Below are 14,633 nucleotides of genomic sequence, written 5' to 3'. Positions count from 1 at the left end.
TGCTTTAAATATCTGTTTTAAGTGTCTAATGATCCAAAAGCCAGTTTTCAACAGACACTGTATAAAAGACCAAATATACAAGTATAGAGCTTCATGGTCCCTAAAGCTTGCCAAAAGTACACACACACACACACACACACACACACACACGGTGAAGTTCTGCCTGTGGTTTGCGTGTGGGCTGACAGTGCCCACCATCCAGATAGCATCACTCACTTTCTGTAGCTCATCTCAAGTTTTCTCAAGCGATGATAACCAATCTGGATGGAAAGAGGACAGGCAGCTTGGCCTCTTCCTACCCCTGTTGGTCTCATCTTTGGTTGAACAATCTTCATTCAGCCAGGCAAGGAGAAAGACCCTAAGATGGCAGAGCGATCATTGACCTCAAAGTTCACTATTCTTTGTTCTACTCAGAAACTTTTAAAAATTAGTAAGCTGTGAATATATTATAGAATTTCTTATATTTTATTATATAGTATTTTAGAGTCTCATAAAGAATATTCTAGGCCAGTTGAGGCAGGGGAGTTATACAGTAAGATAAAAAGTGCCTGACTTGGAGTCAAGAGACCTGGGTACCAGTCCTGGGCATATAGCAGCCCAGCCAAGTGTCTTCAAACACAGCCTCACAGGATTGGACAAGGAGAGGATGCCACCTACATTCTAAGGGTGTGGTGTTCACCAGCAATAAACAAGAAAGCCATCTGGCACGGTGTCCAGCACATGTCGGCACACAAAAATTTACTGGAATCTGAATTATTCTTGCTCCCCCTTCCAGTGTTGCTTTAATAGACTTTAGCCTATGTGCAGTGAGAAGTAGCATTTTTAAAAGAAAATATGAGGAATGCGCAGGGTTCATAACAGTGATGCAATTAACAGGCACAGAGAAAGGAGGAGAGTAAATTGTTACAACCTCTCTGGAAGGCAAGAGAGGCAGATAAGTGAAGACACATATTTGGCAGCATGTATAAAAGCTTTCAAAATGTTTAGACCCATAGGACCAGTGACTGCTTCCACAACTAGTAATTTATGCCGAAGAAAGACGAAGAGGGGCAAAGATGTCTGTGTACCCTTGAACCTCCTAACTCCTCTTTCATCCGTGCTGTTGATAGTGTTATAAACACTCATTAATGCAGTGACTGACAGTATCTTCCTATGATGGGATATTTAACAGTTATAAGAACTGTTTTTTTTTTTCATTGAAAAAAATCAGGATACAAATATAGAGAAATTTTTCAGTGGGGAAGGAGAGGAAATATGGTCAATTTATGTAGAGAAAACTTGCAGAAAACTATACCAAAATGTTACTAGCATTTATCTCTAGACGGGCTAAGGGGTGGTTTTAACTTTCATTATTACATTTTCTAGTTTTGCAAAATTTCTGTGGTGTATGTGCTCTTAAATCAGGGGGGGAAATCGGTAGTTGGAAACTGGTTAAAATCTCTACAGGGCTTAATCTACCAATATTTAAACCCACATTTTTACAACATGAGTTTTGCTGTCTTTAAACTCTGTATTTCCCATGGAGGGAGCAAGCAGACACAAATGGCCTTTCCCATCTTTGATCTCCCTTGCATTTCAAGTCACACATTCATGGCATATGACAGCCAGAGGTCAGTGTATTACCCTGCAAATCAGGAAACTGAGGCCTGGGGCGCCTGGGTGGCTCAGTTGGTTAAGTGTCTGCCTTCGGGTCAGGGTCCCGGGATCGAGCCCCACATTGGGCTCCCTGCTCAGTGGGGAGGTTGCTTCTCCCTCTGCCTGCGATCCCCTTCTTGTGTGCTCTCTCTCTCTAATAAATAAAAATCTTAAAAAAAAAAAAAAAAGGAAACTGAGGCCCAGAGAGCTTCGGAGAGGATGTGTTGCTAGGTCTCCTAAGAGATTTGAGCCCCTTCTTTCCTCCCCCCTCTTGAACCACTCTCCTGGTTTTCCTTCTGTCGCATTTGCCGTTCCCAACACCGCCACCCCTTCTTCGTAAAACTGGGCACTGCACACTTAGTCTTTGGATTCTTTCTTGCACGCTTACTCCCCGGACCATCTCATCAAGTCTCATGGCTTTTAATACCATTTTTAAAAAATAGACTTTTTTTAAGAGCAGTTTTAGGTTTACAGCAAAATTGAACACAACGTACAGAAGAGTTCCCATATGCCTCTTGCCCCCCAACACGCACAGCCCCCCCCCCATATCCACCTCCCCCGCCAGAGTGGTACGTTTGTTACAACTGATGAACCTTCATGACACGTCACAGTCACCCAAGTCCATATGAAATCCCATCTTTATACCACGGAACTCCCACACTTCTCTCTCCAGCCTGGACTTGCCTGTTTGGCATCCTTTCCTGGATGCCTCATGAGACCTCTCCAACTGAGTGGGCCCAGAACGGATCCTCGTCTTCTGGCCCACGCCTGCCCCACCTACAGCCTTCTCATCTCAATGAAGGGCAACCTACCCTTCCAGTGGCTCAGACCAATTATCTGGGAGTCATTTCTGATCATTGTTTTTCTCACACCTCACATCTCATCCATCAAGTCATCCTGTAGGTTCAACCTTCCAGACGAACCCAGAAGTCTATGCCTTCACCATGTCCACCTTGTCCAAGGCACCACCCACTGCCTGGCCCAGAGCAGCAGCTCCCTGCAGGTTTCCCTGCCTCTGCCTCGCTGCGGTCTGTTATAAACCCAGCACCTGGAGGGATCATTGAAACAAGGGAAGTCTCACCATATCAACCCTCTGCTCAGACTGCACTGGGGCCCCCCTATTGCCCCAAGAGGAAGCCCAAGAACCTTATAAAGACTGACAAGGACCCATGTGACCAAGAACTCCATTTTCCTCTGACCACCTTTCTTGTTTGTTTTTTTTTAATTTAAATTCAATTAATTTAACATATGTATTATTTGTTTCAGGGGTACAGGTCTGTGATTCATCAGTGTTACATAACACCCAGTGCTCACCACAACACATACCCTCCCCAATGTCCATCATCCAGTTACCCCATCCCCCCACCCCCCTCCCCTCCAGCAACCCTTAGTTTGTTTCCTTATGCTTTGTCTCCCTCTCTGGTTTTGTCTTGTTTCATTTTTTCCTCTCTTCCCCTATGATCCTCTGACTTGTTTCTTAAATTCTGCATATCAGTGAGATCATGTGATAATTGTCTTTCTCTGATTGACTTACTTTGCTTCGTATAATACCCTCTAGTTCCATCCACATTGTCGCAAATGGCAAGATTTCATTTTTTTGATGGCTGAATAGTATTCCATTGTGTACATATACCACATCTTCTTTACGCATTCATCTGTCAATGGACTCTTTCTGGGCTCTTTCCATGGTCTGGCTATTGTGAACATTGCTGCTGTCAACATTGGGATGCAGGTGCCCCTTCGGATCACTACATTTGTATCTTTGGGGTAAATACCCAGTAGTGCAAACTGCTGGGTCATAGGGTAGCTCTATTTTCAACTTTTTGAGGAACCTCCATACTGTTTTCCAGGGTGGCCGCACCAGCTTACATTCCCACCAACAGTGTAAGAGGGTTCCCCTTTCTCAGTATCCTTGCCAACATATGTCATGTCCTGACTTGTTAATTTTTAGCCATTCTGACCGGTGTGAGGTGGTATCTCATTGTGGTTTTGATTTGTACTTCCCTGATGCCGAGTGACATTGAGCACTTTTTCATGTGTCTGTTGGCCATTTGGATGCTTCTTTGCAGAAATGTCTGTTCGTGTCTTCTGCCCATTTCTTGATTGGATTATTTGTTGTTTGGGTGTTGAGTTTGATAAGTTCTTTATAGATTCTGGATACTAACCCTTTATCTGATATCCTCTCTGACCTCCTTTCTATGTCTGCCCTCTGCCCCCCAACTCATCTGCTCCCACCTAACCTCCTCATCCCTCAAACGCCTCCACATGCTCCCACCTCGTGACCTTTGCACCGGCTGTTCCGTCTGGAACACCCCGCCCTGGCTGTGTGCATGGTGCACTCCCTCAGTTGCTTCAGGTCTTTATCCAGATGTTACCTCATCGGTGTTGAAAATGGCAACCCCACCTCCCGTACTTCCAACCCCCTTTCCTCCATCCTTGCCATGGGGTTCCACAAAGCACGTAGCACCTTCTGGCATACTGCATTGTACTTGTTCTGTCTGCTGTTTCTCCACACGGTCCCTACACTCCCCCTACCTTCCATTCTCCCTGGAGTCCCAGCACCTGGGGGAGGGCCTGTCACACAATAAGTACTCAATGAAATGTGTGGATGACCCAGGAGAACCCTTCTCTCCTCTCTCTCAAATCCCCAGGAGGATGACAGAGAAGCTGCTAAATGCAAGGTATATCTTTATAGTAAGGTATAAACCCACCTGGACAAGGTGTATGGGGGAAGGAGGCAATAATGGAAGAGAGATTTCAACCAATCCGAAAGCAGATGGGACTGCAGAAACCGTTAACTCAGAAATTCTGCTTCTTCCGTATCTCCTCAAGAGAAATGAAAACAGAAGTCCACACTAAAACTTGTACACCAATGTTCATAGCAACAGTATTTTTTTTAATTTTATTTATTTGAGAGAGGGAGTATGAGAAGGGGGAGGGGTCGAAGGAGAGAGAGAAGTAGGCTCCCCACTGAGCAGGGAGCTCAATGTGCAGCCTGATCCTAGGACCCTGGGATCATGACCTGAGCTGAAGGCAGATGCTCAACCGACTGAGCCACCAGGCGCCCTCATAGCAACATGACTGATAAGAGCCCCGAAGTGGAAACAACCCAAATGCACATCAATAGACAAATGGATAAACAAATATGCCGTATCCTTACAATAAAATATTATTTAGCAATAAAAGGAATGCAGTCCTAAGACATGCAACAACACAGGTGGACCTAAAAAACATTGCACTGGGTTTAAGAACCATCACGGAATAGCTACATCATATAATCCCATTTATATCAAGTCCAAAATAGGCAAATAGGTAGAGACAGAAAGTAGATTAGTGGTTACCTAAACCCAAAGCAAGAAGAGAGTGGGCAGGGACTGTTAAGTACAAGCTTGCTTTGGGGGGATGATGAAAAAGTCCTAAAATTAGATTATGGTGATGGCTGCACAACTCTGTAAATATACAAAAAATCATTTAATTGTGTGTTCAAATAGGTGAACTGTATGATATACACATTATTTCTCAACAAAATTGTTTATTTTTTTAATTTACAAAGATCAAAAACAGGTCCCATACAAAGGTTCAGAGCTCAAACTGTCATGGACTCCTTGGAAAGCTACTGGAAGATACGCTGCACCAAAAATGGGGGCACTTAGCAAGTGCTCGACACCATTCTAAATGCTGTTTGAAATACTCTTCTCATTTAGCAAGCCCTTATAGGGGGCTCGATTCCAGCCTGCCTCTAAGGGCGGCAAGTAAAATCGCGGCTCTTCCTGGATGAAAAAGCACATTCACACTTATTTTCATTCAATGGTCACTAACACGGTGATAGGGGAGTTTATAGACGTAGAAACTGTGCCCAAGAGGTCTGGAGAACTGCTCGATGTCACAGGTACAGATGAAAGAGGAGGGCTAGAATTCTGGTCTCTTGGCTCCTGGTGCTCTTTGCACGACTGCCTCCCGCCCAGGAAAAAAATGATTTAAAAAAAATCCCTGTTGCAGGTGTCTACTTTGTAACACTGTACCCTGGTGTTATTTTTTAAATGTTACAGAATCCAAGATTCTTAACCTGGATCTCCCTTCAAATCTAGATTCAACAACGTCTTCTGAAAAGCAAACAACAGAAACAACGAAAAGTGCGTGCGTGCAGACCTACGCATATGCATGTAAGGCGTGACCATTAACATAATACTATTCTGGGGTTCCTGAACAGTCGCGTTGCCAACACACATCTCCCACAAAGTGTCGCCCCATTCAGGGTGATCACAGACACTCTACAGAGGCCACTGGGTAGCCGCCACTGCTGAGACGTTTTCAAACACTTCTCTTTTGGGATGTCCTATTCTCCCAGCTATTTCTAATAGTGAACACTATCTTGTGGACCTATCTTGCGGTTTTGGGAAACCACCAAAAGCTATTGATGAAAATCCGTGGACTGAGGTGCATGAGATGGCAGTGAGGAGCGACAGCAGGGACAGAAGACGCAGCCGTAGAATCGCTGGGCCAGCTGACCGGCGTGCCTTATAAACCAAACCCCGAGGTGCCTTCAAAAGAATCAGCATTTGGGAAGAGAATTCCAGCTGACTCCTTTTAAAGACAAACACATATTTCACATCTTGGATATATAAAATCCGGCATGGCGAAAAGAGATTCACTTTACAAAAGCAAAAAGTTACATTACTAAATTTTATGGCCATCATATAATATACCCACAAATGTTCCTTACTACTTAATAAAAGCAATGGACACTTTGTGAACTTATCCGCCCCATAAGACAGAATTTAATTTAAAAATTTTAAAAAATCACTTTTAACCCAAGCCTGATATTAAAAAATGCAAAAGTTTTAATGATTTTTATTCAGTCTTCTGGTTATTCATCTAATGTTTATAAATTAATCTCTAAAATGTTTTAAAATGCTTTTAAAAATCATAAAACCCAACCAAGATACAGTTAGAAAGCAATCTTCAAAAGATAGATCACTTGTTAAACTGTTCCCATTTATGATTTCCAAGTACCTTTTGCCCAGACATCAAATTTTACCAAAAAGCTATTTGATCACTGCTTTACATGTGGTTGTAGAAAATGTCAAAAAAAGTAGTAAACATATTAGAAAATCATCTGACAAAAACACAGGGACTGCAAATCATGTCATTCTTACTTAAATTTTAGCCAGATGGAAACTTTCCTGAATCACTACTTCCTAGATACACGTTGACCAAGTTCTCAAGAAATGTTGACCATGTTCTCAGGCTCAAAAGTTTGATATTTTTATCAGTGTTACAGAACATTACATGTGAATTTTTGCACCCTGAAGGGAAAAAAAACCTGAAATAATAAAGCCATAACTCAGATTAATATACTTGGGGTGGAAAAATCCATGCGTGTATATACACACACATATATAGGTGTGTGTGCACATATGAACACGCATGTGCACATGTATGTATGCATGTGCACATATTTAAATTAGCGTGTAAGCAAGCTGAAAAGCAGTGAGGATTGTTGGCATAGCCGCTAAATGCATTTTTTAAAGTTTATTTTTTTCAGCAATCTCTACACCCAAAGTGGGGCTCAAACTCATGACCCTGAGATCAAGCGTTCCATGCTCTTCCAACTGAGCCAGCCAGGCAACCCACAGCTAAATGCATTTTAGAGACAATCTGTACAGCTTATGTCTCTCAAGAGTAGGCATTAGTTCCACACAGAGATCTGGCAATCATCAGACCCAAAGCTTAAAACGTCCAAAGATCTTTCCATAAGAAGGAGTTACCTGTACAGGGAGGCAAATACCACAAATTTCTGGTTGTTAGTATCATTAGATGATCTCTATTGATAAAAGACAAGAGAACCCATTAACAGTACTTCGTTTTATATGCTTCCAGTCATAAATACCAAAACACTTTCTTTAATAACTGTAAATCCCACACATTTACGTAATAGGCTATAAAGTGCCATTTTGGATCTAGTCCATATTTTGAAGGGATTTATAGATACAGGTAAAATTTGTTGCCAGGGACCATTTACAACCTCGAACAATCTTTTCCAGCGGAGGCCAAGTCTGTTCTCAGCCACCACTGTCCTCAGCCTTTTTTAGTCATGGTCACCAGAGAGTTTTTTCACCCTTAACATAAACAGCAGTAAATTCTCCAAGTGCAAACATACCATTCGTGACTTTATGGGCTAAACGGATACAGAGCAGTTGAGGAATAAAGACTGTTATCTGCTACGTTTTGGAGGCATTTAGAACTTCCTGGTACTGGATCCACCTTCTTTCTTCAGGTCTAATGTCTTTGTGTCATTAGATTTAAAATGCCCGTAGATTAAAACCACTGTAAAGCAATTTAAGTCAAGAGGAAATCCACGAATAAGCTGGTGACTAGCTGAGATCTTAACGCTCCTAATGTCAAATACCTAAATTCTGTCCTACCAAATGGACACTTAATAAGGCAAACATGTGCAAGAGTAGTGTTTCCAAGAGGAAAAGTATCTACGAACAGTCCCCTACCAAAAGGAAAGTTGAGTAAATTTGCATGGAGACCCAGATTTGGGGAGCAGTGGAGGAAAGTGAAAGGTAGATAAGTATCTAGGCCCCAGGCGGGAGTGGTTCTCCTTATTTCTTTTAAATGTGATCTATAAAATTTAAAAATCATATACTTTTACTGGGGTGAAAATACGCAACATAAAATTTACCATCATGGCCGTTCTCAAGTGTACAGTCCAGCCTAACTGTATGCATTCCCATGGCTGTGAAACAGATCTGCAGAGCATTTTCGTCCTGCAAATCAGAGCCTACACCCCCGAAACAATTCCCTCTTCCCCTTTCCCTTCAGGCCCTGGCAACACCATTCTATTATGTTTCTCTGAATTTGACTACTCAGAAACCTCATGTTAAGTGGTATCGTTCAGGGTTTGTCTTTGTGTGACTGGCTCATTTCACCTGCTGCCGTCTTCAAGATTCGTCCAGGTTGTAGCGCGTGTCGGAAGTCCCCACCATTCGAGGCCGAGTGCTCCCACTGTGTGGATATACATTCTCTCTCCATTCATCCACCGATGGACCATCGAGTAGCTTCTCAGTCTTGGCTATTGTGAACAGTGCTGCTATAAACATAGGTGTACGACTATCTCTTCGAAAATCCGCTTTCTTTTGGACGTATACCCAGACATAGAATTGCTGGATCTTACGGTAACTCTCTGTTTAATGTTTTGACAACGTTCCAGGCTATGTTCCTCAGTAGCTGCACCGTTGCTACATCCCCTCCAACAGCGCACTCGCTTCTAATTTCTCCACAGCCTCACCAACACCTGTTAGTTCGGGGGGGTTTTCCCTTTAAAATAAAATACACACACACACATATACTTTTTTACATCCATGGTAGATTTTTTGGTTTAAGTTATTGAATGTTGAAAAAACTTGGAAACAGTTGTCCAAAACGTTTTAAATGTTTAAAAATGTGTCTCATTGACTGAATCATTGTTCCCAGAACTTTAAAAATTTTTAACTTCAAAATCTTTTTCTTAATTTTAGATTTCAACTTTTTCTTTCTTTCGAACACCCTGCCTTATTCTAGTCCACCGGGAAGATGAGGAAGGGCCCGTTCAACAGTGAACACAGGAACAGCTGGCAGTGCCAGAGCAGGGGAGGAGCGGGCGGGAGGGAAGATGTTGCCCCCACAGGGGCTGCCCTCGGAGATCTCCTTCCCAACCACGGCCACGAGCACCTTCAGGGACACCAGTGGGAGCTCAGGAAGAAGCGGACTTGCCCGTTGCCCAGAACAGCTCAGCACTGGCGCTTCCATCACCAGCAGGAGCCACCCAGGCTGCCGGAGGAGGCTCTCCGTGGCCCCCTAGACTTTCGGAGATACCCAAGCAGCATGGCGGGAGGCACAGGAACTCTGTCTTGTAAAACAGAATGGCCTATACGGCTTCCTTTATTCTAACCATCAGACTGCTACTCCAAATTTGCACACAAGCATCGATTTCCCTTCCATCCCAGTGCTACTTGATTACTTGCCTTTAAGCCCTTTGTATTCGTTTGCAAATTTACCTACACAAAACCATTTATTCATTCAACAACTATTAAACACATAGACACCATGAGTGGTAGACGAGACAAAATCCCTACCCCTGTGGAATTTATAATCTAGAATATCTTTAATCAAATAATCACATAAATACATGTCTGGAGTCTCGAGGATCATAAAGAAAAAAATACAGGGATAATGAAAGTATAACTGGGGGACCCTTAAATTATGTGTAGGGCTGAGGCTCAGTCAGACTTCTGAGAACAATGACAGGCCGATGTAAACAGCCAGATAGGCAGTGGTAGAAGCACCTTCTAGGTCAAGGAGGCATATGCGAGGGCCTTGAGGTGCCAGAGCTCAGTGAATAAAGGAAGGGAAAGCTAGGGTGACTGGAGCTTGCTAACAGAGAGGAGGAGGGCGGGGAGGGGGGGTGTGTGGGGAGGCTGGATGGGTAGGTAGGCACCTGGTCCTGCAGAGCTGGAAAGCCTGTGAAGCACTTGGGATTTCATGATAAGTGCAACGGGAAGTTACTGAGGCATTTTCAGGTTACATGTTAGTAGGTATTTTTAAAAAATTAATGCAACTGTTACAGAATAACCTCTAAGATTTATCAAGTGAATAAAGAAAGGTGCAGAACAGTGTATACAACATGCTATCATTTCTGGGGAAAAGGGAAAATAAACATTGACACATAAATGATTCTCTCTGGAAAGATACCAGACTGGTAACACTGGTGCCTCCTGAGATGGGAACTAGATGGCGTGGCTAGGAGAGAGGAGTGGGAGGAAGTTTTTACCATCTATCTTTTTGTATCCTTTGAATTAGGTATCATGCTTAAGAGTTACCTACCTAACAGTAAATTAAATCGAAAATTAAAATCACTCTGGCTGTGTCAAAAAGACTAGAAGGGTTAAAACTCAGTAAAGATACCAGACAGTTAAAATGGAAAAGACTGATGGTATCTACTGTTGGCAGCGTGGGGAGTAAGTGCAATTTTCATATGCTGCGTGCAGCCATTTTGGGAGACTGTGGGGCAGCATCTACTGAAACCCATCAGACACACATGGTGGAACCCCAAATTCCATCCCTAGGTATATACTCAACAGAAATGAGTATGTATGTTCCCCAAGACATTTATAAAAATTCATTACAGCACTATATGTAAATCCCAAATGGAAAGCCAAGTGTTTAATGGAGAGCAGAATGGATGAATTGTAGCACTCACTCACACGACACACAGCATTGAAAACTCCGTGGCACGCAACCACTCATTGAGTGAATCAGATACAACAGGGTATAAACTGCTTAATTCCGTATTTATATAGTTTGAAAAAAACAAACTAATCTGTGGTCACAGAAATCAGGCTACTAGTTGTCAGGGGAAGAGTGGAACCAGACAGAAGGGCAGGCAGGCTTCTTCTGGGTGCTGGCAACATCGTCGCCCGGTCTCCTGTCACCTGGTGACTGTGCTCACTTTGTGAGAGTTCGGAGCTGTGCACACACACACGTACTCTTCTGTGGAATGTTCAGATACATACTTAGGTCTATGGGGTAAGAGCTCCCGCAGGGGTGCAGGTGAAGGACGGTAGTCGGACTGGGGGGAAGAACAGGGAGCGGGTAGGGACGAGATCTATTAAGTCACAGGCTTTTGTTATTTCCGTTTTTGCATTTTGTCACCAGCCTAGTAAGTCTAACAAAACCATCAGCAAATTTAATGTCAAAACAAAACATTTGCTTCTAAGAGGTAATAGGCTGGAGTAAGGTTATAAATACCTGCGAGTAAATGCAAGTAATTTCCAGAAATGAAAATTTAAAACCTTTCTCTTTGACAGCAGAGCTAGATTCAGGGCACATTTAAGACCCAACCAACCAAGAATACAGAATATAAGGTCTTCAATAAATATTTACCCCGTGAGATAGAAGGGCAAACCAAATTTTAAACAAGACACTATTTTAACTGTGCACTCACGTGGCGGACACCATGACACCAAAGACCAACACCGTTCAGATGACCTGTTTTCCAACACTGTACAAGTCTTTTATAAGTTGTCTTCTCATCCCCACTTAAACTAAGAAATTGCCTTCTGCTCTAACCAGTTTAATCAGTAAATACGCTGAAGCACACACTGACTTTAGATCTAGTCTATGTGCTATATATATAATTGCCACTTTAAGAATCTCAACTGTGTCACTTCCCATGGCTATTTCCAGGTTGTCTGTTATACTCAGACGCTGCCCATCCAGGAACCCAATTCCTGCCTTGCTGGTAGCCCCTCTTCCTAAAAAAGTAATCCGCCCTAAACTATCTGGCACCGCGGCCCAGTATCATTCACGTTCTTGGAAGAGTGCTCTGCAGGGGCAGCTACGGTTCCAGCCTGGTGCACCCCAGTGCATTACCAGAGGGGTGCATCCTAATCACCTTCCGAAGATGCTTGACAAGCTATATTGGGTAACAACTACAGAGATCGCAAACTCCCAAAAAGCCATTTTTTTTTTCTTTTTAATGTGTGACATGGTCAATAGGGTTGTCCTCCCTGGACAAGAGTTAGAAGAGGAAAAAAGGAATCCACACCAATTAACTTTATTTGACTACCTTCATCCACAACTGTGGATCCTCAGAATCTGCATTCCGACAAGCACCCAGTTGATTCCGGTGGTGTTCTGGTTTTAACAGGGAGACTAAAATATGTTTACCTTCACTTCCTGTATCGTAGTCACGGCATTCAACGTTTACTTCACATCTACCACATGCCAAGCACCGTTCTGTAGGCGCTCGGGTTCAGCTAGTCACCAAAAGAAAATCCTTGCCCCCGTGGAGCTTACATTCTAGTGGAGGATGACTGACAGAACCAAAGATACAAAAATAGCAAAGCAATCTGGAAATGAAGTTGTCCGTTTTTGAAAATAAAAGATTCCTGGTTATAATAAACTAGATGTGGAATTTGAACCATATCTTAATCCCATTTTACTGAAAACGCTCAAAGGCAGTATTTAGCACGGCAGCGTCTGCCCAACATTCTAACAGACGTGTAGATACAGTAATAGATACACACGTTAAAGGAAACTGAAAATAAATGATCAGGGTCAGTAACTAAGACAAAGGTGTTGGTAATATTTTATTTTCAATGACCTGCTAAGTCTCCTAGCCTTCCTGGTAACATGTGCACGTGGTCTTAAACTAAATAACACATGAAATATCAGCACTGAAGCCCTGATCACCACGGTTTGCTACACCTGCCCAGGGCCGTCTGTTTCCATGTCAACTCTCTTCCAGATCAAGGACCTCTGCTCCCTTCATTACCCTAGTCACCACCCCTTCCCAGTTCAAATCCTCATTAAGCAGATAACCAAGGCTGAGCAGGGCCACAGGCTAAAATATAACCTAGCCAAAGGAAACTAATTAACAACGTTTTTACAACTTTAGTCTTTTCCAAAAAGAAGCAAACTAAGATTATTTAAATGGGCATTCTCAATTTCGTTTAGCTAAGATTTATGAATTAGCTTTACTTCTGTGAGCAAAAGTAATAATTTAACCACATACCAAACAATTCAACTCACAACTCTTAACCAGTAAAATGAACTATGAAAATTTAAAACACATACAATGTTAGTATCAACTCTCAGAACACACAGAGTTGCATAAGGCTACATACTTCATGCCATTTTGTCCAGATGGTTTTGGACTTTTCTTCTTTGGTATACCAAAACCCAAGGAAGAAAGAGGGAGGAACAGAGAGAAAAAAAAAAAATCATAGCTGGGCAAGTTATGCTATCGACGGGTTGTTTATAGCAAAACCTGGGTTACTCCAAAAATGCAATTTTCCGGTATCACCTGGAAATTAGGCTCTTTGCAAATGCCCGTCAGTTCACCAGAATAAAGCAGAGTCAAAACAGGAGATCTGCAGGCGAGCTGAGTCCAGCTGCAAGACCAACTGGACAGCTCCACCACGTGAAATCCCTTTCCAATGTGCCGCTAGCCTGCCCCTCCTCTAACAGCCAGGAGACAGCACTCTGGTTGCATTTGTCTGGCGGACTTTCCAAGCTGACTTCAAAATATTAGAATATGGGGATCACTTTCCCAGAGGAACACTTCAGAGAAAACAATGGTTAGTGAATTGCAAAAAAAACACAATTTGGAAAAGTTAAAATTTAGCATCTGTATTAGAACTGAGTTAGAACATTAAGGAAATTATTTCTTTGACACATACCTTTTGGTCAACCGTTACTCTCATTGACATTCTTGTTTAAAAACCAAACTGGGAACGCTATGTGGAGTAAGCTCTCTCTTCCCTCGAATAAAATCCTAACTATAGTGAAAAGTCAATTTCTATTAGTGCCCTGCCTCTTTTGTCCAAGATTACAAAAAACCTCCCAACTATATACACTTTCCCACCCCTCCTCTATTTCCTAGATACAAACTGAACTTTCTTCACATTTAGGCCATTTTAAAACCAAAGTCATTCTTGCCCCCAAAAGAGATATTTACACAAAGTACCTTGTGAATTAGTTTCTAGCCTCTGTACTAATTGTCAAAGTAGATCCATTTAAGTAGACTGGAGCCCACATTTCCTATTAACCTGTACTAATTAACACATTTGTTTGAAGTTGTAATTATTCACATAATTTCCTTGTTTCAAAATAGAATAGAAGGCAATCTAATTCATAGTAACCTATTTGGACATGGTAAGTAGGACACTTTATTACTACACATCAGAATTCATATGTAAGTAAACCTGCTCATTTGGACCACTTAACAGAAAGCTTCTATAAAGTCTAAATCATTTTTGCATCTTTCCAATGCATACTAAAAATGTAATATCAAGGTGTAAAATGTATTAAGTAGGAATCCAAATGCTGATTTTTAACAAACAGGAAGATTTAATTTGGGCATACCTGCTAGAAAAGTGCCTATAGATAAATTCTTTTCCTATTTTTTTTGTTTGTTGAGTGCAAACTTTACTCACAGATACCACCAAAGA

Source organism: Ursus arctos, unplaced genomic scaffold (genome assembly GCF_023065955.2).
Source record: "Ursus arctos isolate Adak ecotype North America unplaced genomic scaffold, UrsArc2.0 scaffold_7, whole genome shotgun sequence".
Lineage (NCBI taxonomy): Eukaryota > Metazoa > Chordata > Mammalia > Carnivora > Ursidae > Ursus > Ursus arctos.
This window is presented reverse-complemented; position numbering follows the sequence as displayed.